The sequence below is a fragment of the Triturus cristatus genome, chromosome 1_2 (assembly GCF_964204655.1).
Source record: "Triturus cristatus chromosome 1_2, aTriCri1.1, whole genome shotgun sequence".
Taxonomy (NCBI): Eukaryota; Metazoa; Chordata; class Amphibia; order Caudata; family Salamandridae; genus Triturus; species Triturus cristatus.
In genome coordinates this window covers 413482121-413509295 of record NC_140580.1, presented here as the reverse complement: position 1 = coordinate 413509295, position 27175 = coordinate 413482121, and positions in this window count along the sequence as shown.

Genomic DNA, 27175 nt, shown 5'->3' with positions numbered 1-27175 from the left:
GGCCTTCAGCTGGAGGGGATGGTGCTGACAACTTCTCTGTGTGGCTCAACTCACCTCCATGCCACTGGGTCCACCTGACTCCTCCCCTTCTGTCCCTGTAAGGCTCTGTGGCTCCTCCTGGTCCGTGGAGCTGTCCCCTCCTGTGGCCGTGGATGTATCTGGATAGGAATAGGAAGTAACAGAACTACATCAGTCACCTGCACCGACTGCCCACACCACAGTGAGTACATCACATCACAGGGCAAGCCCTGGCATCATCAGCTGAACACAGCTCAAAGTGCCAACACTGTTTCGGATAAGACAATTGTCATTCTCAACATCAACCAGGGCACACATATCCCTCCTTGACTTTCACACATATGTCCGTTGCATGTTGGATGCTAACACACCAATGTGCCAACATGCACCACCCACACATTAGTTGTACATGCAAGTGAACATGTAGGAGTATGTCACTAGACACACAACACATCTCTTGCAACTGACTCAGTACAGGTGTCCGGATTAAGGGATGGGCAGAGACTCATTTCACATGCTTGGGATGCATGCCAGCAACACACACTATGATATACTCATGTCCTGATGAGCAAGGCCACAATGGGGTACATGGTGAACACTTGAACACAACGCAGGCTCACACATAGCAAATTCAATGCCATGGCACTGGGATGCCCTGAAAGTCAGTCAACACTGTCTCCAGTCACAGGGGCAGGGCATCCAGACAACAACAATATGCACTGACTCACAATCCTAGCTCAGGGGTAAATCTGACTCTGCAGATGACTGGCGCACTTGCCCATCCCATGCAAACAACGTATCCATGACCCAGAAGACCCCACATCATGCAAATCATTCATATGAGTCTCAGCAAACACAAATCCATGTACATTAACACATCACAGTCTGCCATGCATATAACCCAGCTGCATGAGGGACACAGTTGCATACACTATTGTGCGCTGTCAGATGATCACACACCTATATGTCACACAGGTCTTGTCTCCCAAAGTCACATTGCAGATGTCATGCTGACCCTCTGAATTAGGCTTGGGCTAAAATTCCGTTCCACTCGCGGAAATTGCGATAATTTGACATTTTCGCGTTCCGCGGAGAGCGCGAAAATGTCAAAATTTCCGCAATCCGCATTTTACTGGAAATGTTTTGCTTGCTAGCGCTGTAAAATCATACATTCTCATGTGTGCGCGATCACCTTACCTGAATCCCCGCGTTTCCCGATCCGGCGCGATCGAGTGAAATCAAGATGTCCGTGTCCGTGAGCAACCGCATGGGTAAGTTGATGAGCCGCAACCACGCAGAAAATACCGTGAACAGGCGGGAAAAAAACTTCCGCATCTTCGTGATATTTCCGCGTGTTTGCGGAGATTTTTAACATTTTCACAATAATTTGCGAAAGTGAATTTCGCAAATTCCGCCCACCCCTACTCTGAATCATGGACACCCCAGTTGTACGTAGCAACAAGCCACACCCTAATGACACAGAGGCACACACCTGAGGGCACATGTCACTAAGCACAACCTGCAATTTCATACACAGGAGTGGGATTACAGAGTGTTTCTGAATGCCCTTGAGGGGGCATGACTGGGCAGGACTAAGTGAAACAGTGTATTGCCCTGGACAGTAGTCAGGTGGCTAAGCAATTGTGACATACTTGATATACATACTCCTGATGTCCAAAAATTGGAGTCCCCTGCTGCATGGTTTTGTTTTGAATACCCCAGAAACATGTTGCGAGTCAAACCAGCAATTGGTACACATCTCGAGGGCACACACAGTTCACATGTCAGATTCCAGGCATTGTGTAAACAATTGACCCACCCATAAAACACACAACAGAGTCACGGGAACTGATGCTGACTGGTACCTGAAACATAGCTGACTGCAGGGACACAGCGCCCTAGTGACACAAGCAACAGACTGTAGGGGCCACACCTGTGGAACAGATGAGGAGGGTGCATCACACAAATGATGGACCTGATTTTGGGACTACAAGACCTACGTAATGTGGAAGTGTGACCAGGACTAAAGACTGCTATTTGCATGTCAGACATAGTACACAGATCAGGCATGGACTTACCCCCCTTCCTGCTGCTGTCTGGCCTTCAGCTGCCTATCCAGGTCCGGGAAGACCACCGCCAGTATCTGGAGCATGTGGGGAGTCAGGGTCCGGTGTCCGCTCCTCCTGTGTGGAGGTGACAGCTTCAGCTAGACTCTAGCTATCCTCCGGGTCCAGCCACGAAGGTCCTGCCACCTCTTCTGGCAGTTGCGGATCCGGCACTTGTAGACCCCCACAGAACGAACAGCCCAGGCGATGGTCAGCCAGATCTCCTGCTTCTGGTGGGCATCAACCTGTGAGGATGACAAAGTGAAAAGTACATTAACACACATGCCCCAGATTTGTGTAGCACACTATTGGATATACATATCATCATCACAAAGGGAAATAAATTACACAGGTAGTGCAACCATGGGCAATGACAACTCACATGCATGTCTGACATGTTAACAATGCCTGGATAGTTTAAGCTTGCAATAATGCACTTTAGCAGCATGAAAACTATTCATTACAAGTACCTACACACTTTGGTGGATGAAAGTAGTCAGTGAGAATGCCGGCCACTGGTGTACACACTGCTAGTACTGCTAGTCAGACAAAATGCATAATTGGGAAGGCAGTGGACAGCACACTCACCTGCTCCCCTGGTGTCCCATAGAGCTTCTGTACTCTGGAAGGAGCCTGTCCAGCAGGGCCTGGTTCTCCTCCTCAGTGAAGGCTGGGGCCCTCTCCAGTGTACGTGCCATAGCAGGAGCCAGAGGATGCATAGACAGCAGCAGTGGTAGCAGGGATGTGGTCCAGTAGCATGTAGTGCAGGCAATTGAGCTCCCTGGGGGCCAGCCAGCCTTATATCTGTGCTGCAGAGGCAGACTCTGTGCCATGTGTCCCAAGTGATAGGTCCAACATGGTTGCATCCTATGAATCTGGCCAATCCATTCAAAAGTACGGCTCGTACACGCCTTCCGCATCGTTCAAATCTTCACCTTCATGGAACACTTGAAATTGCAACATTGTTGTAGGCATCCAACTGAATTTCCAGTGCACAACTCGTACAAGTTTTGAATCCGAATCCGTCTCCATGACAGTCCTGAGCGAATGGGTGTGCCCGGCTTGTTCAACTGACTGTACAACGCGTATTTTGAATATATACACATGCACCCGTCTCCATACGATTCAATGGCCAAGGCATACGCCTGTCTCGGACCATGCCTGTCCGACGTGTATGCATGATAGTCACCCGCATCGGACCTCATTGTATGCAATGACAAGGCGTACGCACGGCTCGGTCATGACCCGTCCAATGCGTACGCATTGTCATCTGCGTCGGACCTCATTGTATGCAATGACAAGGCGTGCGCATGGATCGGTCATGACCCGTGCAATGCGTACGCATTGTCACCCGCGTCGGACCTCATTGGATTCAATGACAAGGCATACGCAAGGCTCGGTCATGACCCGTGCAATGCGTACGCATTGTCACCCGCGTCGGACCTCATTGTATGCAATGACAAGGCGTACGCAAGGTTCGGTCATGCTCCGTGCAAAGCGTACGCATTGTCACCCGCGTCGGACCTCATTAGTGTGACTTTTAGACGAATGCAACACACATATACTGGCCATGGACACCTGCACACACCTGTCACACTATAGCATTGGCCACACAGTGTCCCATGGCTTGTGAGGCTGCATTCCCTGGGTGTTTGAGGGGGCCACAGCTGTTTTTTTGTCTGGCACTTTGTGCAGCCACTCCCAGGCTGTGCATGTGTACATGGGGCAGAGTTCTTTGTGTGTTGTGCACGTTAGCACTGTGATGTGCAATTGGACAGTAATGGGCATGAGTGAAGGCAACAGTGTCAGGTTGGATATGTTTAAGACATGTCACTTACACCCTGAGTCCTGGGGATGATGGCATGCATGTCACAGTGAGACCTGTAGCCCAAATACTGATGTGCACCCACAGTCTGTGTGCATGTTGTGTCTCAGATGTGTCTGATCACATGTTACCAATGGGTGACAGTCTCCACATCCATGTGGTAAATGCACCAACCTTGATGGAGTGTGTGTCTAAGAGACGTACATGTAGGGCCGGCAGGAACAAGAGTGGCCACTACCTGTGGGACTTACGCTTGCCTTGTGGTGTGTACGTGCTACGCCATGTCCATTGCTGTGTTGATGTGGCAATACAGGGAGCCTGGGTTTCTGCATGGCAAAGATCTGTGATGCCTGGGAGACATGAGTCCTCATTTGTCACTGGGGTGGGTATTTTGAACGTTGCAGCAGCACATAGGTTGGGTGACACAGCCAGATGATTAGCCCATTGCACTACATGGCACTCATGTGGACATGTGGAATTGAGATGTGAGGTGGTGGTCTTGTAGGTGACATATGTGTCCATGACCAACAGCACACACCTCAGTACATTGTGTAATGTCATGAACTAGCATGTGATAGTGATCGTGGTCATGGCCACATGGGTGGATGTACTGACAATCTTCCTTTGTGCATCTCTGTACTGCAGGGCACCAGCTGTCCATCGGCCGTTCCCAGACCTTGCAACCATGCAGGAACGCAACAGCATCAGACGGTACCACTTCACCAGGCCACTGATTGAGGAGTTGGCGGATGCCTTTTATACACTGGGGAGGATGCCAAACATCATTGGATCCATTGACGGGACACATGTTGCCTTGATACCACCACAGGCACATGTGCAGGCATACCAGAACAGGAAGCACTACCATTCGATCAATGCTCTGGTGGTCTGTCTTGCTGACATGTTGATCACACATGTGTGTGCACGGTTCCCTGGTTTAGCGCACGATGCCTACATTATGAGGAGTAGTCACATTGCACCGCTGATGTCACAGATGCCAGCTCAGCGTGCCTGGCTTGTCGGTGTGTACTGACTGTTTCTCATTGTGTGTGTTTGTCAGTGTTGTATTCCGCACTCCTACAAAACTCAGCTACTTGTTCATTTTTGTGTGTGTAGGTGACTCTGGATACCCCAACATGCCGTGGTTGCTGACACCTCTCAGGAACCCTGTGACACCAGCCGAGCTGCGCTACAATGAGGCACATGGTCGGAGCAGGAGGGTGATTGAGTGGACATTCGGCCTCCTGAAAAGCCGCTTTCGCTGCCTGGAGACCAGAGGAGCACTCCCATATGAGCCTGCAAAGGTGTGCAAAATAATACTGGTCTGCTGCATGCGACACAACATGGCGGTGCGGAAGGAGGTGCCTTTCATCCAGGATGACGATGACGACGACCAACGTCCGGCACCTATGGAGGATCCCGGCCTGGGCCAAGATGCCAGTGATGATGAAGATGATGGTGACGTCCACTCCCAGCCCATCAATAACTTCTTCACCTGAATGTGAGTTTCCAGGGTTGTTATGTCAATGTATGGAGGTAGCCTGGAATGTGTTTAGCCAGCTCTGTTGCTGTCTGAGTGTGTCTGTGTGCCACTTGACTGGATGCATGCTGTGATGTGTCCATTCAGGTGGTGTGTACTCCACAACAGGGTAGTATTCAATTCAATTCAATTTCTTTATTCGAAATGTAAAAACATTATCATAAAAGTACAATAAAATCATGGTTAAGGTATCATAAATGACATAAAAAGTTTAAAAAAGAAGGGTAATAGTGAACATAATTTCTGTATTAAAGCAGCCCTTATCAAATTCATTTAGCGGCGAAAGAAATACGTAGCATAGGGAAGAGCGTTTGTCGTCTAAGGCTGCATAGAAGCCCTAATTGTTACAATCCTTTTCAAATAAAAGGAGACCACTGCAATTGCTAATGGGCTATCCAGTGCTTTCATTTTGAGATAAGCTGTCCTACAGGAACGTAATCCCCAAAATTTGAGCAGTGGTTTCAAATAGGTGACCCTTGGCAGTTGGCAGTTGATAAAACTTACAAAATAGAATGCAATGAATATTGGATTGTGGTGACAAACCATCACATGGACATTTCTCCAAATTTCTGGACCAACAATTCTGATTAGGGAATGTCAACAGTCTGAAGAAGGTGTCAGTACGGAAATGAGTCACAAGCATACGGGTAAAGGGGGACGGGATTAAAGATAGGTATTGTTGCATCCCTTCAACAGTGGTGGAAAGTTGGTACTCCACAACCGTACACTTAGAGTTTTCAAGAGACCAACGGCGATTAGCCAGGTGGGTGGCGACTAATCATTTTAAGGTAACCCTGGGTATGTTTTTTAATGTAGGAGGGTCATTGAAAAATTCTGGGTGCCCTATGTCACGTGACAAGTTTCTGACATAATTCAACCATTTGAAGCTATCAACCTCTTTCAAGCTGAGACAATTGGTGATAATTTCCCTATTAAAATGTGTTTCGGGGGTGGTCCAGACTTTGTGCCATAGAATGATAGGAGCAGATTTTATAATGTCCGTGATGTATGTCAGACCGAGTTCATTGTGCATTAAATAGATAGAAGTGCCACGTGGGGAAGCCAAGAGGTAGTGCAAAAATAAGTTCTCAGAGCGCTGGATATGAGCAGCCTGCTCAATTCCCCAAATCCCTGATCCGTATATGGCAGTCGAGACACACTTGGGTAGTACTGCTAACTAGTGTTTGTGTAGGTGTTTTGCAACATGTTTTGTGCATGTGTATTGCATTTCTCTCCTGTTCTTCTGTGCTTTTGACTGTATCTTGTTTGTCCTTCCCAGGGTCCTTTGCCTGTTGTGTGGTCAACACTGACACCCAACACCCAGAAGCCAACACCAATGTGGAAGTTGACAATTCCCATCAACTGATGTACCACACATCCCTGGACTTCCATTCTCCAACACATTGTGAGCGTGTGTCCACTGTTACGTAGAATTACCGTGCAACTAGTGTGGAATAAACGTGTTGCTGATGTGTAATGAACCTGTGCTACGCTTTGTTATGTGCGTTGTCTGTCTTCCCACATCTGAGTGACATCTGCTTACCTCACCTGTGGACTTGATGCCACTGACTGTGCTTGGTGTTGTGTCTGTGCATGCCAATGTGTTTCAGGTCAACATCATTGTGTGGGATGAGTAACATGGCCATGGTGAGTATGTTTTGTGTTGCCATAGTGGTGTGTCTCCCTCACATTTGTCACATCCCCATGACTCACCTTACGTTGGTCACATTGTTGCAGTATTTGGCATGCACTGTGTTGTGTAACAGATCGACTTCGCCCTGAACATGACAAGTTGGAATCACAACAAAGGCAAGTATGGTGTACTGGTGAGTTTATTTACAAACATGTGTGAGTGAAGTGCACAGGATGGTGGGTGCTGTACAGTGGTTTGGGAATCCAAAGTTCACATTGGAGTTGGAAGTGGTGGTTGATGAAATGTCCAGAGTAAATGTCCACAGTCGTCTGCTACATTGGCCCAACATGAACCCTCCATGTAATGTGGGCGAGTTGTGTGCGATTGGACAAGGTGAACGGGTTGCGCACAAAGAAAATTGTCAGAACAGGTTTGGAGGCCCTGGGGGATGTGCTGGGACATCTGCCTCTCACATGTCCTTCATCGGACGACCCCTCTTCTTCTGGGGGGGATCCTCATGTGCAGCCCTCTGCGGTGCAGGGGACTCTCCGCCAGAGTCCTCCTCCCTCCCTGTGGCGCTGGCAGATGGTGTTGCGACAGATGTTGTGGGCACACAGGGGGGTGTGGACAGGTTGGTGTTGATCTGGCAGAGGCATTGTAGTATGTCCCGATGCACCACAGTAAGGGCATCCCACTTTGCCTCCATGCGGGCATGGTGGGCGACCTGCTCCTGTTGCATGTCCTTGAGGATCCCCACTACCTGGCCAAATCCTCTGGTGCTATCCTGGTACGCATCTAAGATGCGTGCCAGTTTTGGGTCATCATACAGTCCAGGCCTCTCTGCAAAGCATGCCCTGTGCCTCCCACTCCTCCCAGCACCTCTCTCCACATGGGCAGAACCAGCGGCGGTACGCACAGGTGACACTGGGACCCCTTGGGTGGTGTTGCTGGTGGTGTTGGCTGTAGCTTCCGGGTGGTCCTGTGTCCCTGTGCTGTGGGTGTTGATTGTCCTTGGTCTGTCCGTGTTGGCCGGGGTGCCCTGTCGGTGTCCAGATGCTGGAGGCATGGGTACAGGAGGGCAGATGTTGCTGCTGCTGCATGACGGCTCACACCGGAGGGGCCAGGTTGGTCGTCGTCATCCGAAGAGGACAGTGAGAGAGTCAGACCAGAGAGCTCAGTGTCCACCAGAGTCTGGGACTGGGTATCCTCGTCATTTGGCGCTGGGTGCCCAGCACGACCTGTGTTTGGAAGTGACACACAATGTGATTTATGTTTCTACATGCATCGTTGGTTCACAAACATGACATTTTCTACTTTTCAAACCGATGCCTACGTGTACACTGCTTTTTCCCAACTTGTCACAGACAGAGTTTGATCTTGTTGTTGGCCATTTGCCAGCATGGCCTTGTGCTCCCCACAACAGAGCCCAGTGTCAGACATCTTGTCAGTCCCTTCCCACTCCCTGTGGGGCGAGTATGGTTCAGGTTGATCTTGCAGGGCCATGTGGGTGGGTGTAGGTTATCTGTGACTGCGAGTCCCATCATATTCTTGGCTACACCCCCCTTCCCAGCATGCCCTGTTGCAGGGATTCTGCTTATGCACAGAACTATGCACAGGAAACCAGGACCTCAGTGAATTGAGTTGTACCAAAAACTCACCTCAGAACCCAGAACCCCTTATCCGACCAGCATCAGTGTCCCATTCGTTATCCGAGTTTTATCTCGGCGGTCCCAATGTATAGACAACCCAGAACAAGCGACTTAGGGTATTCTCAGGAATGGTGGGAATCAGAAATACCTGTTCGTAATTATTCTCATATCAGTCCACAACAGAATAAACAGAGACACGGGAAAGTTTAAAGAGTTTATTTTATAAACCTCGTGTCCTAAGATGCAGAACTTTGGCTAACATAAGCAGACAAATGATTAAGATCAAAACCATCAGCATAGTTACAATACCATAGTAAATGAAAGGAGTAATCATAATAAAATGACAGTGGATGACAGCCACCTTCCTTTCGCTGGTAAACTAATATTATTAGATTAATAAAAGGTCTCTAGGCTTGAATGGGGAACCCCATACCGTAAAGATCAGCTTAGTGGAATCACATCACAGGATCAGCTAGACTCTGCTCCTGGGAAAGCTCTTCTTCCGAATGTGTCTAAAGCATGCAGCCTGCAATATTAAAAAAACTCGACTTTCAGGTATTTGCAGCTGCGTGCGTGTTATGGCTAAATAGTGGGCCGATCAACCTGAACCCAACAACATGCACCGTCTAGCGACCCAGACTGTTTCTTTACACAATGTTCAGACCAAGGTCGCTGCTCACTGTTAGGGATGTGAACAACAGACAGTTCTCATGTGAAGCAAAAGCGAGCAAGCATTTCTCAATTAATAACATGTAACTACAGTGTCGTGTGCAAAAGCAGCAAAAGTGGCAAGATGGCTTTCTAATATCTAACGCGGTTGTGCTAACTTAGCATTGTACGTATATAAATAGCAGTCTTCACTACACCCCCCCTTGATCGGACCACTAACCAGTAGGGGTGCAATTTCAAGAACGCAGAGTTCAAATTCAATATAACAGAACCAAGGGCATAAATTGTGAGTCCATATAAGGTGAGTGAAAAGTTCGAAGGAGAAAAAAGGGAGAAAAAAAAACATTTAAAGGGGAAAAAAATATCATTGATGGAAGTTCAACGCAATGAAGGGGGAGAGAGGAAAAAAAATAGGGCATTCCACAGGAATTCTGGATGACCTCCAAGTTAATCCATCAAGGTATAAGCACAATAAGTTGCAACAGCTTCCAAGAGGAAATCATTGGAACGTTCTGCAAAATTTTCTGCCATCCAATTCAGCAAGGGGAAGGAACACACATGTTCCTCGACAACCGGAGCCTCTAGCACCATCAGAGGACAACTGGTGTGTTCTTCAAGATAACTTCTCGCCAAGAATTCAGCTGCAGCCGTTCCCTAGGACTCCATGTGCTGCTCCACAGGCCATAATCCTGACACCAGAACAGTCCAACTCACGAGCCACTAAGGGGCTCATTAGCCGATCATAATCTGGGGCAGGAGACACCGAGTTTGACAAGCACAAATCCAGAGCCCATGGGAACGGACACTCTAGGCAATGAAAGACAGGCTGCACGCAAGTAAAGTATGGAAATCGGAAGGACAATCCAGAGGCTATGCTTAGATTTGCCAGTGGTAAAGTTCCATAGTATTCAAGCATCCGGTTACGAAGATGGAGCAGTCGGGACATGTTGTTGTGTGACGCAAGTTGTGCATCCATAGCGTAGTACGCAGATCAACAAAAGCACCCCAGCTACGAGGGCGAGAATCAATGGGAGACCTCCGAAGACGCTGGAAAAAATAGAATGAAAAAATGGCGGGATCACACCAAAAATAGTTTGAAAGGACGTCACGAGGCCGGAGTCCACAATTTTGAAAAAATGTGTCAGGCCACTTGTTGACGAGGCATTCAAGATAGTCTGAATCAGGGCCCCAAAATGAAGTGGGAGATCAGTATTCAAAAGCGCTTGCACCTCTGTGCGCATGTTTGCTACGTGAAGGACAATTGTTTCCCGGGATGAAGTCAACGCGACTTCTTTTTGAGACAATAGAGCCCTTATTCTGCTCACCTTGTTGAACTCTGCTTTCAAGGTTGTAATGGAAGGCCAGATGAATACATCGAGCCGTCCATGCGGGGGTGGGAAAAGGACGTTATTACAGCAGACTACTCTCTGTGATACAGTCACTATGTAGGGAATTCCCACTAACATCCCACAGCAGGCTTCATTATTTAATAGCAAATAACTACCGTTAGCAAGCAGCGTAAAAGACGGTGTTATAACTGGCACCGGGATCCCTTTCAGGACGCAAGCTAAATTAGGAGCGTGAACATTACATGCACCATGCAATGGAATGTGCCTACACACCACAGAGTGATCCGGAGTGGAAGTGCACTCTTCACCTTTTAAGTAAACGTCTTTTCCGTCCCTCGCGCATCTATACGTGAATGGGAGCGGCCAAACTTCGTGCAGGAAGGCAGTACCAAGTTTTTCATATCTGCCAAGGGCATAATGTTTCATGCACGAACTGAACTTAAACAGGGGGAATGGTAATGTGATCAACCCGTGGATAAGCCACACAGCGGAGTTTAATTCGGCAACAGAGAAAGGTAAAGGTTCTAACTTTTCAATGTGCAGTAATGAGTATGTGGCATCTTTCATGGACATGAACTGTTGTTTCGCAGTTAAATTAAAAGGAAGGAACAAAGATGAAGTATTCATGTAATCCCAAGGGACGTTCCCAGCCTTTAACGTTTGCAACGTCCATGCAAACTGCATAATTGAACGCAATTGATTTTGACCATGATACAAAACAGACAAATCATCCTGCACAATGTCTACTACGATGAAACAATATTATCTAAGGTATACATTCTGGAAGACATGGTGTTAATGCTATTATCTATTACAGCCAATACTTTCTCCATATTGGCTTGATCAATAGCTCGTAATCTTGATTCAGCTTCAATCTGTGATAGCTTCCAAACTTCATTGTAAACAGCATATACCCATCTTTTGGACCTGCCAACCGCAGGACCCTTAACAAAATCATTCAAATCTATTTTGTTGTTCAATTGTGATAAATGAAGTTTAACAGATGCTAAGGTGGAATGTGTCAGCCAAGATTGGCATAACTTCCCTACTGAGTAGGTAGTTACTGTGTGAGAAAATTCAAAACGGGGGTCTACACGAACTTGTGTATACCCCGGTGCCAAATCCAGAAACCGATGTTGACAGGAACGTGAGCTTGTTTGCCATATTAACCACCCTTCCGGATTCAATTCAGAAATATTGAAGGATGTGTTGGAAATGTATGACTGCAACGTAGCAAGGGACAGATCCGTATGATTATCCCAATTAGGTTAAGCACCCAGACCCGGGGGAGAATTACATTTTTTAGAAGTAGCCAATCCAAAACAGGTGGTCTGAAAAATTGACGAATTAAAAAATAACATAAGGTTTCTGGATGAGGCAGGCACAATGCAAAGCTTCTGTTCCCTGTACCTGCCACGGTTTAGAACCCCCAAACCGATTTAAGATCGATAGTAGCTTTCCACAGATCATAGCCTCCAATTGCCAACTCGTCCATAAAGGACTTCGAATACAACAATTTGGTGTGTGTCAGTCTAACCTTAGAAGCAGACTCAGCCGCAACCTTAAAATAAAAGGAGGCTGGATTCGACACACTGAAATCAGAAAAATATGTGAATTTGTCCACTAATGTGGCGGAGCTGCCCAGCCTAGGGACTGGACAGTGTTCCCATTGCGTATAATTTACAAAATTTCTAAACGTATTTGCTGTGTGTAGGAAATGCGTGCCATAATGTTGATAGCAGAATTGCTCATCATAATTAGCAGTATCTAAATACAAATCCTCAGCATCAAATGCAGCATAATATTTCAAATCAGAAAACAGTGCTTCTATTGCTTGTACATCCCAATCATCCTAGTGGATGTTTTGCTTAACTACATCACCCATAGAAACACAAAACACATTTGGCACATTGATTACTTCAGTGGGACCATGAATTTGAAATTTAACAACATCCCAAGCGATCCCATCCAGTACAGGCCAGGCAGTAATGTTCACAAAAGTCTGGTCCCTTTTCATAATATGTGATGAGGAGTGGGGTGCCAAAGTTCCATCAATTAGTCTAATTGTAGATCTTTCTTTCAGGTAGTGTCCATTTATAAGTCTAAAAAACACTACCACAAAGCCAATGGACATAAACAGGTGACTTAATACTAGATCGATTGCGCAGATCATATGTGCGTTCACTAGACGACTGTACAGGTGAGGCCGGACGAGACCCCTGTTTCTGTTGCTGCTTTCCCTGTTTCGCCAATTCTGTTTAGGAAAATTAGGGTGTTCATCTTTAGTAGACGAGCTTACCTTAGTTTGCTGTACTATATCAGGAATTATCACAGTAGGTGTAACACCTACGGCACTGCGGCCTATGGTCCTATAGGCTTCCGCAATTATTTTAGCGAACTCCTTAGGCCTGTCTAGTTCGTCCACGCGGTCCAGCTTATTAGCTACTTGGAACTGCATGGCATCGCCTTTGAGGTTGCCCATTACCATGGAAGCAACCACATCGAAGACTCCGACAGCCTCATTCCCAATTCAACAGCAGCCTCTGCCCCGTGATTCTCTTGAACACGTTTAATGACGGAGGGTAGTACAGACATAGACGGAGTGTCGAAGCACTTCGAGTAGGTCGCGGCAAAGACCTTGCCCTAGTTTGCGCAATCGGCCATATCTGGGACCAAGTCTTTCGGCAAACTAATGGTGAGAATCCTGTGTTTCTCCACAGGAGAGGTATGCGGAAAAACCGCCTCCAGTTGGTCAAATTTCTCAGCAAGCCAATAAGGTAAATCATCCTTATTTTGGGGGCACTTGCCCATTACTGAATTAACCATAACAGGGCTAATAACCACCGCATGGTGGTCCGTTTGTTGTCCCGCAACAGCAGGTGCCCCCACCTGCACGTTGCGTGACACGTACTGCACTAAAGCCCTATGAACTGTAATCAGGGCTGTGTATAGTACCCGCAACTCAGCCACCGCCACCGCGAGATAGCGGGGATGAGGCGTAAATCTGGCTAGCACCAGCCATGTGGCCCCTGCAATAGACAACGGGCCCATTCTAGCCGGTGCAACCGCATGGGGAAGGGCGCCATTAAACCAAATGGTATGCTGCCAGGCAGAAATAGGAATTTCTTGTGTCCTATACGGCGTATAGATCGCAGGTAGCTGCATGGGAGTATAGGAATGAAATGTATCATCGTCTGCATCCACCGCCGGAAGAGTCACCCAAGAGTAAAACAACTCATATGGGTAAGACGCATCAGCGCTCACCACGAAAATAACAGCCACCTGATACGTGGTCAAATGACGGTGCAGAGGTGCACGACTATGTGCGGCTATATCAACCGCCATAAAGACACACTAAAGAGTATCAACGATATCAACAGTAGCACTGGGGTTCAGTAAAACCTTTTTAATGATCAAGCTTGAAAGAACCTATTAGTCTAAACACAGGTAGGTTAAACCCGTCACTCCCGTTAACCGTAAACAAGAGTGAGGGTGTTGTGGACTAATATAAGCACTACTAAGGCGTCTCAAATCAATCGACCAAACGTTAGGTGCGCCATGTTGCAGGGATTCTGCTTATGCACAGAACTATGCACAGGAAACCAGGACCTCAGTGAATTGTGGTGTACCAAAAACTCTCCTCAGAACCCAGAACCCCTTATCCGACCAGCATCAGTGTCCCATTCGTTATCCGAGTTTTATCTCGGCGGTCCCAAAGTATCGACAACCCAGAACAAGCGACTTAGGGTATTCTCAGGAATGGTGGGAATCAGAAATACCTGTTCGTAATTATTCTCATATCAGTCCACAACAGAATAAACAGAGACACAGGAAAGTTTAAAGAGTTTATTTTATAAACCTCGTGTCCTAAGATGCAGTACTTTGGTTAACGTAAGCAGACAAATGATTAAGATCAAAACCATCACATAGTTACAATACCATAGAAAATGAAAGGAGTAATCATAATAAAATGACAGTGGATGACAGCCACCTTCCTTTCGCTGGTAAACTAATATTATTATTATTAGACTAATAAAAGGTCTCTAGGCTTGAAAGGGGAACCCCATACCATAAAGATCAGCTTAGTGGAATCACATTACAGGATCAGCTAGACTCTGCTCCTGGGAAAGCTCTTCTTCCGAATGTGTCTAAAGCATGAAGCCTGCAATATTAAAAGCACTCGACTTTCAGGTATTTGCAGCTGCGTGCGTGTTATGGCTAAATAGTGGGCCGATCAACCTGAACCCAACAACATGCACCGTCTAGTGACCCAGACTGTTTCTTTACACAATGTTCAGACTAAGGTCGCTGCTCACTGTTAGGGATGTGAACAACAGACAATTCTCATGTGAAGCAAAAGTGAGCAAGCATTTCTCAATTAATAACATGTACTACAGTGTCGTGTGCAAAAGCAGCAAAAGCGGCAAGATGGCTTTCTAATATCTAACGCGGTTGTGCTAACTTAGCATTGTACGTATATAAATAGCAGTCTTCACTACAGCCCATGCTTCCTCCCTCTTGACTCTGCTTCCCTGTGAGGGGGTGTGACATCAATGGCAAGATGGCTGACTGTGAAATCCTCGTGTTTGTTTGGCTACAAGTCCGAAGTGAGCCCCTGTGCTACACACAGCAGCACCCAGTATGGGGTATCTTTTGCTGATATTTCAATGAGGTGTGTGTCAATGCATTGTACCCGGTGAGTTGTGTGGAGTTTGTGTTGGGGGGTGTCTCCCCATGCTGAGTAGTATGGTCAGGGCTGTCAGTCCTCCTTCCCATCATGAAACGTGCTTCCATTGTAGGGCATGCAAGTTGTCTTTCAGGATGTCAGTCAGTGGTGTCCTGCTTCTGATTTGCACACAAGCCCTAGCAGGGCCTTGTGCTCCTCACAGCAGGAGCCAGTGTCAGCCATCTTGTCAGTCATTTTCCACTCCCTGTGATGTGGGCATGTTTCAGAGGTGTCTTGATGGGCCAATCAGGAGTGGGGGCATTATCTGTGACTACAGGCCCATCATGCTTTTGTCTACACTCACTTCACCTGCATCCCCACTATTCCTTACTGACACTCAGCTGCACTGTGAGGTGGTGTGTTTGTGGTGGCAAACTGTCTGGCTGGGTGTATTTGGCTTAGTGCCACTGGCTTGCTCTATTTGTTTGTAGGTTGGTGCATGTCATGACACAGTCCCCAGTCACTATGAGATGGCAGGTATTGTGTTTGTGTGACTGGCATACACATCTTGGGTTGATTATCTATTGGTTAGTTTAGCTTTGCTTGCGGTGCATGGTTTCACTATCCCCTTGCCACACAATATTGGTTATGTTGTTTGTGTACTCACCAGGATCTAGGATGTCTAATAGGCCATGGACGCTCTCTGGTGGTAGGATGTCCCGCACCTTCTCCTCCCAGGTCCTGAAGTAGTCTGGTTTGGCAGGAGGGCCACCGCCGGTGCGCTGACTCAGGGCGTGATCTTTCTCGATGAGTTTCTTGACCCTCCTGCGCACGTCATACCACCGGTTCTGGATATCGTCCTTTGTGCGCAACATTGGTGCTTGTGCGTTCACCTTGTCCACAATCCTCGCCCACATCTTGGTTTTCTGTGAGATGGGGGTCCTTTGAACCAATGTACCAAACAAATGTGGCTCTACTCTGATGATCTCGTCTACCAGCACTTCTAAATCACTATCTGTGAACTTTGGATTCTTCTTTGGAGGCATGGTGATGGGTGGTGGTGGTGGGGGATGTGAGGGTGCAATTGATGTTGGTTTGGTGTTGGTTTTGCTGTGTGTATGTGTGTGTGCTTTTGTATGAGGTGCTGATGGTGTGTGAGTTGTGTGATGGGTGAGTTGTGAGTGTGTCTGTGGTTGCTGTGTACTGGTGTTTGCTGCTGGCTGTGTCTCCTGTTTGCAAGGGATGATGGTAGTGATTGTAGCCCTTTATATAGTTGGAGTTGTGGGTGTGTCTTTGTTCCTTGTTTTTTTTGGGGTATTTATGGGCTTAGTCATTGCTTGTTTGGTCCTTTTTTGTGTTTTTTCCTTTGTGTTTTGTAGGCATGAAGGAGACGTTCATGTGACGGAAACGGACGCTGCTATTGTCTTGTGCGGGCTTCTCCGCCTCGTTCACACTGCCTGTCTTCTGTGTTTGGTACGCATCGTTCGCGGCGGTCTCTATTGCTTGTGTGCCGGGTTGTCTGTGTGTGTCGGTCGTGCGGCTTGGTCTCCGTGCGAGTCGGTCTGGTTTTACACGCATTGCATCGTACTGCGCTAATCATACATTGCGGGTACGGGTCGGTCGGGTTAATTCCGGGTTCGTCTCGATCGGTGAAAATCGCGCCGGTTTTCCGGCCGGATCACTATTTTCCCTCTGGCTCGGTCGTACGGCTTGTATTCCGCATGTGACGGTTGTGATTCACTTGCGTTGCATCGTACTGCACGGGTCGTACGGCGCTGGTATTCTGTCCGGGTCCGTGTCGGTCGGTTCGTTTTGCGGCCGGAATCGGCCCCAAAATTGTTGATTTATTACTAGCAGTTGCATTTCAGCAAATCACAGCAAATTGGAAAGATTTTTCTAAAATTTCTTATAGGGCATGGTGGTATGCTGTTTGTCATAATCACAGGTTAGACACTTCCTTTGTATACCCTATCCACTTGGCGTCGAAAAGTTTGGATTTATGGTCTCCTATTGCAATTTATTTAGATGCATGTGCCAACCGCTGTTTTCAATTACATCCATCTCAACAAGAAGTTTCAAAACCCCCTTAAATAACCCTAATGGTTCCTAAACTATTTGATTTTTAAGCATTCTGTATCATTGCTTTTGATGTTCTATTACTTTCAATTTTATTCTTTAACCCGATTCACTAATTACAATGTAGGTTTTCTTTTGTACGACATGTATTTAATATGATGTAATACGTTGTGACACCTTATAGTTCTTATTAATAAAATCTTTTTGAATTTAAAAAAACTGTTTTTGTAGGACTTAGTGGCTGTGAACATACATTTGAAATGTATGAACACTGGGGAAGAGTTTTAGAAGGTGTAGTCCCATTTCCCTGGAGTTTATTTTATCTATTGGAGGAGTGCTTATTATAGATTGGCAGGAATATGGTAAGGAAGATGTAATATGGAAACAGTTTCTCCAAACGTTTACCATGTTAAATATATTAAGGAAGAATTAGTGGAAACAAATGAGAGGATGAACTGAGGTGCTAGTGCGATCGAAATAGTGGGAGACATATTTGAAGTCCTCATACCTTCAGTAGGAGTAGCACTCAAATCTCAGAAATTGACTGGGGTTGTTTCTGTTGTAAATGAAGAAATGATATTGATAAGATCCATGGTGATTCAAAATTAACTTGCCCTTGATATCCTTTGCGCGAAGGAGGGCGCAGTCTGTTGATGGCTTTAAGTTCAACATTGGTGTGCCTATATATCGGACAGGAGTAAAGACTTACAAGGTTACATTTAAAGAATTACTAACTTAAGCAAGGACTTAAAAGAGCTAAAAGCAGATGGTTCTCACTTACTTACTTACTTTCCTGGGAAGCCATAGGTAAGGGATTGTCAAGTGTTACCAGCTGGTTGACTAATTTAGGAAATCGATTAGTGATTTCCATCTTGAGACCTGTGGTGGGGATTTCTTTGTGCATAATGCTGCTGATATTATCAATCACATTTTTCAGATACCACAAGAGTACAAATTGTGGAGTGGGAAGGACAGGAGATGATTTTGAAATATAGGATGCAACATGCAAATTTTATGACAAAATAAAAACCTTACAAGAGTGTGTAATAAAGAGGTTAAAGACAACACACCCATAATCTGTGACGAGATCTGATGTGGTAGACGAGACAATGGATCGATTTGCCATCAGTGGGGGGCCTGATGTAGCATGATTCAAAAAATCATAAACATGACACAATACATTTTGGACATGTTAGAGATGGTTAACACATGAAACTGAGACAAGTGTAGTAGAAGCACAGTAAAAGCGTGCTTCAAAACATGAGATGAAGAAACCACACACATAAAGTAATACTATTACATATATTCAAAGTTGTACTAATAACATCTTAATGCACATGCTGTTTATTAATGTATGCTGATGAAAATATGATGCTGAGTGAAGCTGCCTAGTGACTTAAATGCTTTCTGCTGAGAATGCACCAGTTTGAAAACTAGGTGCAAAAACATAAATGATTTTAGTGCAAGCTTGAGACTTCGCAAAGTAATACTAGAGCTTCTGTAGTTTATGAAAATATATAAACAACATTTGAAAAATGACTTTAGAAAAACATGCACTTATACGAATATTGTGAGAAATTTTGGTAGTAAGGTATTTCTGACATCATCTATTTTCATGTAATAAGGGTTTGTGAAAGTTCTATACGTTCTTTATTGAATTGAATTAATTTTGTTATGTTTGATATTAAGTTATTTCATTTAAACGTGTTATACTAACTGAAAGGCCTTTTTAGAAATGCTTTTTCACTCGTGATGACCTTCCCCTGATTTAATACGATGGGTAATTTTTGCAAGGGAAATGTTGCTTATTTGTCCCGTTCATGTCTACACCCTGACAATCCTGAATGTTTCTTCAATGTGCGCAGTGAAATATTCCTGTGAGAATAGAATTTCAGCTATTGCTATGAACAATTTACTTTGTTTTTTTTTTTCATAATAGGCTTATGTGGACTCTCTAATTTTCATTTCTCATGACTAGCATGGGAAACCATCTTGATGTTCTGAGTGCCCTAGGTGGCACTATGCGAATACAGACATATTTCAATGGTGGTGTGATGCAACCTCACTGGAACAATCTTAAAACCCTTATAAAAGAAGAAACCCCAAAGAAGGGGCAAAACCATTTGATATTTGCCTCTGGATCAATGGCTTACTTTCTTTTCCCCTGTGCGAGAGGAGGCTATGCTGATCAATTTTTGATAATTTTTTTTCTTACTTTTGCCAACATGGCTGATGCTATAGTCAGTAGCTGATGGACTGAGCCTTCTTGCTGAACCATTTCATTTTCATTTCCATATATATTCCATATATATTTGCTCATGCTAATGACTCGCCCTTAATGGACTTTAATTCTCAACCTTTTTGCCATTCTCGAAGGACCTGAGCTGTTAGTCAATTAACTATCCTTCTGCCTTAATGGTGGTAGGACTCTGTAACCCTGTAGCTGCTTCCCAATTAAGAAAGCCTTCTTAAATGTGGTGCACAGACATAATATCGAGTTTTTAATTTCGACCTACAGAAATATTGAGTTGGAAATATCGAAGGGACATCAAGAATATAGTTGACCAGAATAACGACCTGCAGGTAGGAAATATAGTTTATGTTAATATCGAAGTCAGTAATATCGTTTGCAAAAATATCGTTGTTAATAATATCGATGTTTATATTAGTCTTATGTATTTTAGTATGTATTTTATATGTATGTGTTCTATATTTTTTGTTAAGTATTGTATTTTGTTTAAATATATGTATTACATTTTTAGAAGTTAGTAATTTTTTTAAAGTACGTTTTGCGTTTTAGTACCGTAGCGGGTTGTGGGTTTATAGGGGAATAGGGTGGGAAGTAATTTAATTATAGTAAATTAATTCATGATTTTTAGGAATTATTAATTATTTTGAATTAAATTTTGCGTTTTAGTTCCGTAGTGTTTTGTGGGTTTATGGGGGAATAGGGTGGGAAGTAATTTAATTATAATAAAGTAATTATTACATCTTATTTATTGGTATTGATAATTAATGTATTGTTTATTAATTAATCATTTGATATTAATTGTGTTAATTTATTTTAGTAGTGGGTTGTGTGTTTATAGGGGAATAGGGTGGTAAGTAATTTAATTATGAGAAAGTAATTTTTAATTTTTATTTATTGGTATTGATAATTAAGTTATTGGTAATTAATTATTAATTGGTAATTCATTTTTATGAATTGATTATTATATTAATGTTGTTGCAATGTAATTTTATTAAAATAATTATATATTTTTATTTATTGGTATTCATAATTAATGTATTGTTAATTAATTGTTAATTGGTTATTTAATTTAAATAATTATTCATTTGCTAAGCATGTTTATTTATTTTATTTTATTTTATTTATAAAGTTTTATATAGCGCGAACAAGATCCCGAAGGATAACAGAGCGCTTTACAATATGAATGGGAGGAATAACATTAAAAAAACAGTATCAACATCCGAGCAGGAGAACTTATCCCTCATAGGGTAAGATTTTGTTCATAGGGAATTGTTTAGCTTCCAATTTGAAAGCCTTTGTTGAAGAGATTCTGCGTACTTTCGGTGGAAGAGAATTCCAAATCTTTGGTGCAGCACCAGAGAAGGCTCGGTGACAAGTTCAAGTTTTTGCGCAAGGTACCTGGGAGTATTGAAGTGAAGGGCTTTGTGAGCCCGAATTGCAATCTTTAACTGAATTCGGGCTTCGTAGGTTAGCCAATTGAGAGATTTTAGTACTGGGGATATATGATCGTATCTTTTGGTGCCTGTAACCAGTCTAGCTGCTGCATTCAGAGTTGACCTTAGTGGCGCCAGGGCATATTTGGGAAGGCCACAGAGGGTAGCACTGCCGTAGTCAAGCCTCGGCAAGACAAGCGCTTGGACTACCTGCTTGAAGTCCTTTAGTGGAAAGAAAGTTTTGATATTTCTGAGTGACGTCAACAAATAGTTTGCTCCCTTACATACAATGCTGATATGATTTACCATATTCAGGTGCTTGTCCATGGTGACTCCGAGGGATTTGGCTGAGTTTATGATGAGAGGGGTGCAATTGAAAGCAGTGAGGTGACTCAGCCATAGGTCTATCTTGGGGATGTGGTTCGGAGGAGAGACGAGCAGGAGTTCTGTTTTGGAAGTGTTAAGCAGGAGATGGTTCTCTGTTAACCAGTTTTGAGTAGATGTTAGAGTAGTGTTGAGGGAGATGATGTTATCCAAGGATGAGATTTTCAAATAGAGTTGCGTGTCGTTCGCATACATGTGGAAGAGAATGTTCATGGAGTTTAATGAGTTAGCAAGAGGTTCCAGGAAAAGGTTGAATAGGAAGGGAGATAGGGCGGACCCTTGAGGGACCCCCATGAGTACAGGAGAGGGCTGTGAGAGGGAGTGGTTTGCCTTGACTATTTGTGATCTGTGATGAAGGAAAGACGAGAACCATTGTAACACCTGATCAGCAAAACCCATTCTATATTGCAGGATGGATAGAAGGTTGTCATGATTAACTGTATCAAAGGCGGAGGAAAGGTCAAGAAGAATCAAGAGGCAGGATTAGTTTTTGTCAAGCATTTTTAAAATGTCATCCATAACATGGGTGAGAGCTGATTCAGTGCTGTGTCCCTTCCTGAAATCAGATTGATGTTGGTCTAGAAGTTGATAGTTCTCTATGTGATCACAAAGTTGAGATTGAACACATATTTCTAGAAGTTTCGCTAGGGTGAGGATGTTGGAAATGGGGCAGAAATTATTGAGATCAGATTTGTCAGCATTCGTTTTTTTAGAATAGGTGTAACCTGAGCTGCTTTTAGGCAACTGGGGATCGTGCCTTGTGAGAGAGAAGCGTTTACTATACTTGTCCAGGTGGGAATGAGTGCATTCTTGATTTCTTTGAAGATAGCCGGGGGCAACGGGTCACTGAAGTGGTTGGAGGGGTTGATATTCTGAAGAATCTTGCGGATGTCATTTTCACTAAAAGGCGGTAAAGGTACCCCACGACGCCTTGTTATTAGTGTTCTTGGTGGTCAGATTTTCCTTATCAAAGGGGTCAAGGAGGAGGCAGCCCCTGAGGGAGGCAATAGAACCTTCTTAGAGGCGAGGTCAGCAGAGATGAGTCTTGATTTATCCGAGAAGAACGCGGCAAGATCATCACATGAGGGTGGGCAGCCATCAAGTTCAGAGTGGTTTGGGCCAACGACTGATTGCTGTTTGACCAATTTGAACAGTTTCTTGGGGCAGTTTGCTGCTTGAGCCAGTTGGTTTCGGAAGTAGTCAGCCTTGGCACTACGGATTTGTTTATTATAGAGGCTCCTGACTTCTCTAAGGAGTTTTAGTTGGTCCGATGAAGGATTGGATCGCCAGGACCGTTCAACTGCCCTGAGGTTGCGTCGCTCATTGTTTAAGTTGTCATTATACCACGGTTTGGATATCTTAGTTGAGGCATTTTTGCGTTTGAGTGGAGCAATGTCACCCAAGATGTTGGAGATTGTCAAATTGTAAGCGTCGGTGAGTGATTGCACCTCGACCAAATCAGCTTGGGCGGAGAGGGCAGACTTACATTGGGCAGCTAGATCGTCAGAATTAATTGATCTGAGGTCCCTTTTCCATATCTTCGATTTCAAAGGTTGACCCTTCCTCATCAATACTTCCCTGTTAATGTAAAAGAGGATGCTATGATGTTTGGACCAGTCACAAGGGGTAATGGAATCTAGGGTGATGGTCTGCTCTTTAGAGATGATGAGGTCTAGAGTTTCTCCTTTAATGTGAGTTGGTTGGTCGCAGTGCTGAGTCAGATCTTGATCGATTAAGAATGATTTCAAGCAGGATACAGCGGATTCATTGGGATTAGACCAATGAAGGTTGAAATCACCAAGGAAGATTTGGGCCACCGCTGAGTCGACATTACTAGTGATGATTTCTATTAGATGCTTGATGAAGGGGAGATTGTCCCCCAGATGGTGGTAAAAGGTATGAAGTTTGCAAACCGGTTGGTTCATACTAGAGATACTGAGACACAGGTATTCACTGGAGGAAGGCGCAGAGGACTCCACGAGAGTGAGTTCCTGTGGATACAGGCTAGGCCACGGCCCAACTTCAGAACTCTGTCTAGCCTAATTATGTTATGAGTGGGGGGTACTGGGAGGTCTAAGATCGGGGTGGAAGTCAGATTTAACCAAGTTTCGATGAGGTTGATAATGTCTAACTCATTGTGTTGGATGAGGTCGAAGATATTAGAGGCGTGTTTACCGCTACCATTAAGTAGTGCACATTTAAGTCATAGTGGATAAGAGGGGAAGGAGTGTGGGAGATGTTCACATGGGTGAGGTTGTCTGAGTTGCTGCCTCTAGGATTGCGAGGAGGTTCTCTGTTTGGGTTGTGAAGGATGGAATGAATTTGTCTCGGTTGGACCATGTTATATTTGGAACAAGAAGAATTAGAATTGTGACTGTCCAGTCGATCAGTGGACGCCGGGAGTGTCCCAGATCCTCTGGGGCTGGCGGAGGCATTGGGTATGGGAAAGGGTTTCGAAAAGGTGGGGGCTAGCGGCTGATCCGTGTGGCCGCAATCCCTGGTGGACAATCTGGGCTAATTCAAACAGGTGAAGAGAGAACTGATCACTGGGAAAAAAATCATTTGAGAGGGATTTCAGGTCGTGTAGCTCAGAAGTGATGAGGAGCAACTGACTAGAAATCTCGTCAAGGTGCGCAGCCAGGTTAATTTTAACCCTATGCTATCCAACACTTTCCCTACAGTTACACTCTCTCCCTACTCTTGCACTCTTTGGAGTCAGAATAGTAATTTTTACCCCTATGCTATCCAAAACTTTCCCTACTATTGCACTCTTTGGAGTCGGAATAGTAATTTTTACCCCTACGCTATCCAACACTTACCCTACTGTTGCACTCTCTGGAGTGGGAATAGTAGTTTTTACCCCTACGCTATCCAACACTTTCCCCACTGTTGCAGTCTCTGGAGTGGGAATAGTAATTTTTAACCCTACGCTATCCAACACTTTCCCACTGTTGCACTGACTGGAGTGGGAATTGTAACTTTTACCCCTACGCTATCTAACACTTTCCCTACTGTTACACTCTCTGGAGTGATAATAGCAATTTTATCCCCTCCACTATCCAATATTTTCCCTACTGTTTTAGTTAATGTAGTGTATAATTTATTTTAAAAATAAAATATTGTATTTTTTTAATTTGGTATATATATTTGTTATATTTTTATTTATAATATTGGTGCATGTGTATATATATGTATTTAAAATAGTTAAAATGTTTTTAATCAATTCATAAGTTATTAAAATAATTATTTATACATATTATTAAGTAAGTATATATATTATATTTTATACTTTTTTTAATTTATTTATTTGAGTTTTATATAGTGCTGGCTAGACCTGGAGGTATCAGAGCACTTTACATAAGGATCCACAAAATCACATCAGTTACAAGTTACATCAGTTACAAGTAAACATTTCAAGAGCGTCGGAAGACAAAATAAATGGAGCTTAGAAGGGTAAAGGGGTGGGGTAAAGATATGGGAGGAAGAAAGGATGGAGATATGATGGATGGAGAGACTAAGGAAAGTCTGCCCAAAGTCCGGCTCGGTAGGTGACGGCCGAGGGGGAAGTCCACAGCCCATCTCCTCTATAGCTATCAGGAAGTTCCACCGACCGTCAGTCAAGCAGCTATACATATATATGTTTAATTTATTTTTACATTATATGTATTAGTTATAATTTTAAACATTTTGGAATAATTTTAACTATGTTTCTTTTGATTATATGTATTTTTTACTTTCTTTTACATTATTTGTTAAACATAAAAAAATATATATTTTTAACAACAATATTTTGACAATATTTTTTTCTCTCGATATGTTTTGTACTTACCATTATGAAAATAGGACTTCGATATTCTTGACATCGATATTTTTGTGTCGATATTTTTGTAGCTCGATATTCTGTCAGTGATTCCTTAAATGTGTGGCATTGTTATAAAAGCTGTGATAGTCTTAACTGAACTTCTCCAGAAATTACTTGTGGCAATTAATTTTGAACCTCTAATTCAATGCCCACATTTATAAATAATCTGCCTGAGTCTATTATTCAGTCCTGCTAATTGTTCCATTCAAACTCTTCAGTTTCCTAATGATTTAGTGAGCTGTAGAGAGCATAATCCAGCTCTGACAGAGCAACAGGTGTTACTTCTTTTGTTTTACCTTGCAGTTGCAGAGCATTTGTTCTGCATAATCCTCACTTGACTTAACTTCTTCAGGAGGTAGGGTCTTCCTGTTGCTATCCTTTATTTCTACTGCATGGTCTTAAGAGTGATGGTTTTAAATTTGATCTCAGACTTGTGAGTTGGCTGTCAATTAATGGTACTCATTGAAAAGCTAATGTGGAATTTGATAACCCTAATTTCCACCCCTCCTATTTTTGGAGAAAGATTCATCAGAGGATTATGGCCTCCTGGGTAGATAAAAGTGCTGCAGCTTGTTTGACCTAAAGGGCTCTGTATGGTTAGTGGAGTAAATGAAAGTAAGTGTATAATAAATATATTTACCACGCTTTATGCTGCAACATCAACATACCAGTGAACTTCACTCATCTGCAATCCAAAGATAGGTCCTTCTTCTGGACCCATTAAGCATAATGGCAAGTGCAAAGGATGACGCTTGAAAGAAAAGAATGTGAGAAAGAAGAGGGATTGATTCCAAATCCAAACACAGTATGAGTGTGTGCGTGCATGCATGCATGCATGCATGCATTCATGTGTGTGTGTGTGTGTGTGTATGTGTGTGTGTGCAGGTCACATGTGTGCGTGCATGCATGTCCACCCCACTTTGGTCCACTTGATCCGCAATCACATTGCATATTTTTATTCTCAAGACTATCAGGCATGTAACGTTAAAGGTAGGAAACATCAGGCTTAGTGTGGTGCTTATATTTTATACAACCCGTGTGTTTTCAGGAGAGATTAGAGGCTTTAAGGCCAAATATATCTAAGTCACATTTTTAAGCAGGGAAATGCGTGTTAATGGAGAAACTGCTCAGTGAGGTCATATTCACCTTTGGGACAAAAATATCAGGGGGCTAAAGACTCATTCGACTCCTGCTGGTGCTCAGTATTTTTTTTGTATTTGTTTGATGTGTACCTAAAGCAGGAACCCTCATAGCCAAATAAAATTGGGGAAGCAATGTACAGGAGAATGACTTGAAAAACTATGTGCTTTTGTTGGCATGCAATGGTTGCTGTAAAAGCTTTTAATGAATAATGTACATTTAAAGCTCATTTTCATCTTATGATCAGAATTAGTTCTCTCTCCTCTTAATCACATCACTTTACTTCCTTCACCTTTCCCCCTCTTCTACACCCAACACCCCCTCCCTCACTCCTTTCTTTTCTATACTTGCCTCTCCTTTGAAAATCTGGCATTGTTATATTGGTTAGTTGAACAAGTGGCTACCAATTAGATAATGATGTACCTATGAGACTAAGCGTATTTAATTAGCTTGTAGCCAGCTGCTATATCCATGGAAGAGAGCTCAGATGTTTTACATCTGTTAATTCTGGGATTTTCACAATTTCTCAGAATTTGTAGCTCAGGTACAAGCAATTTCTACAGATTTTTTTATTT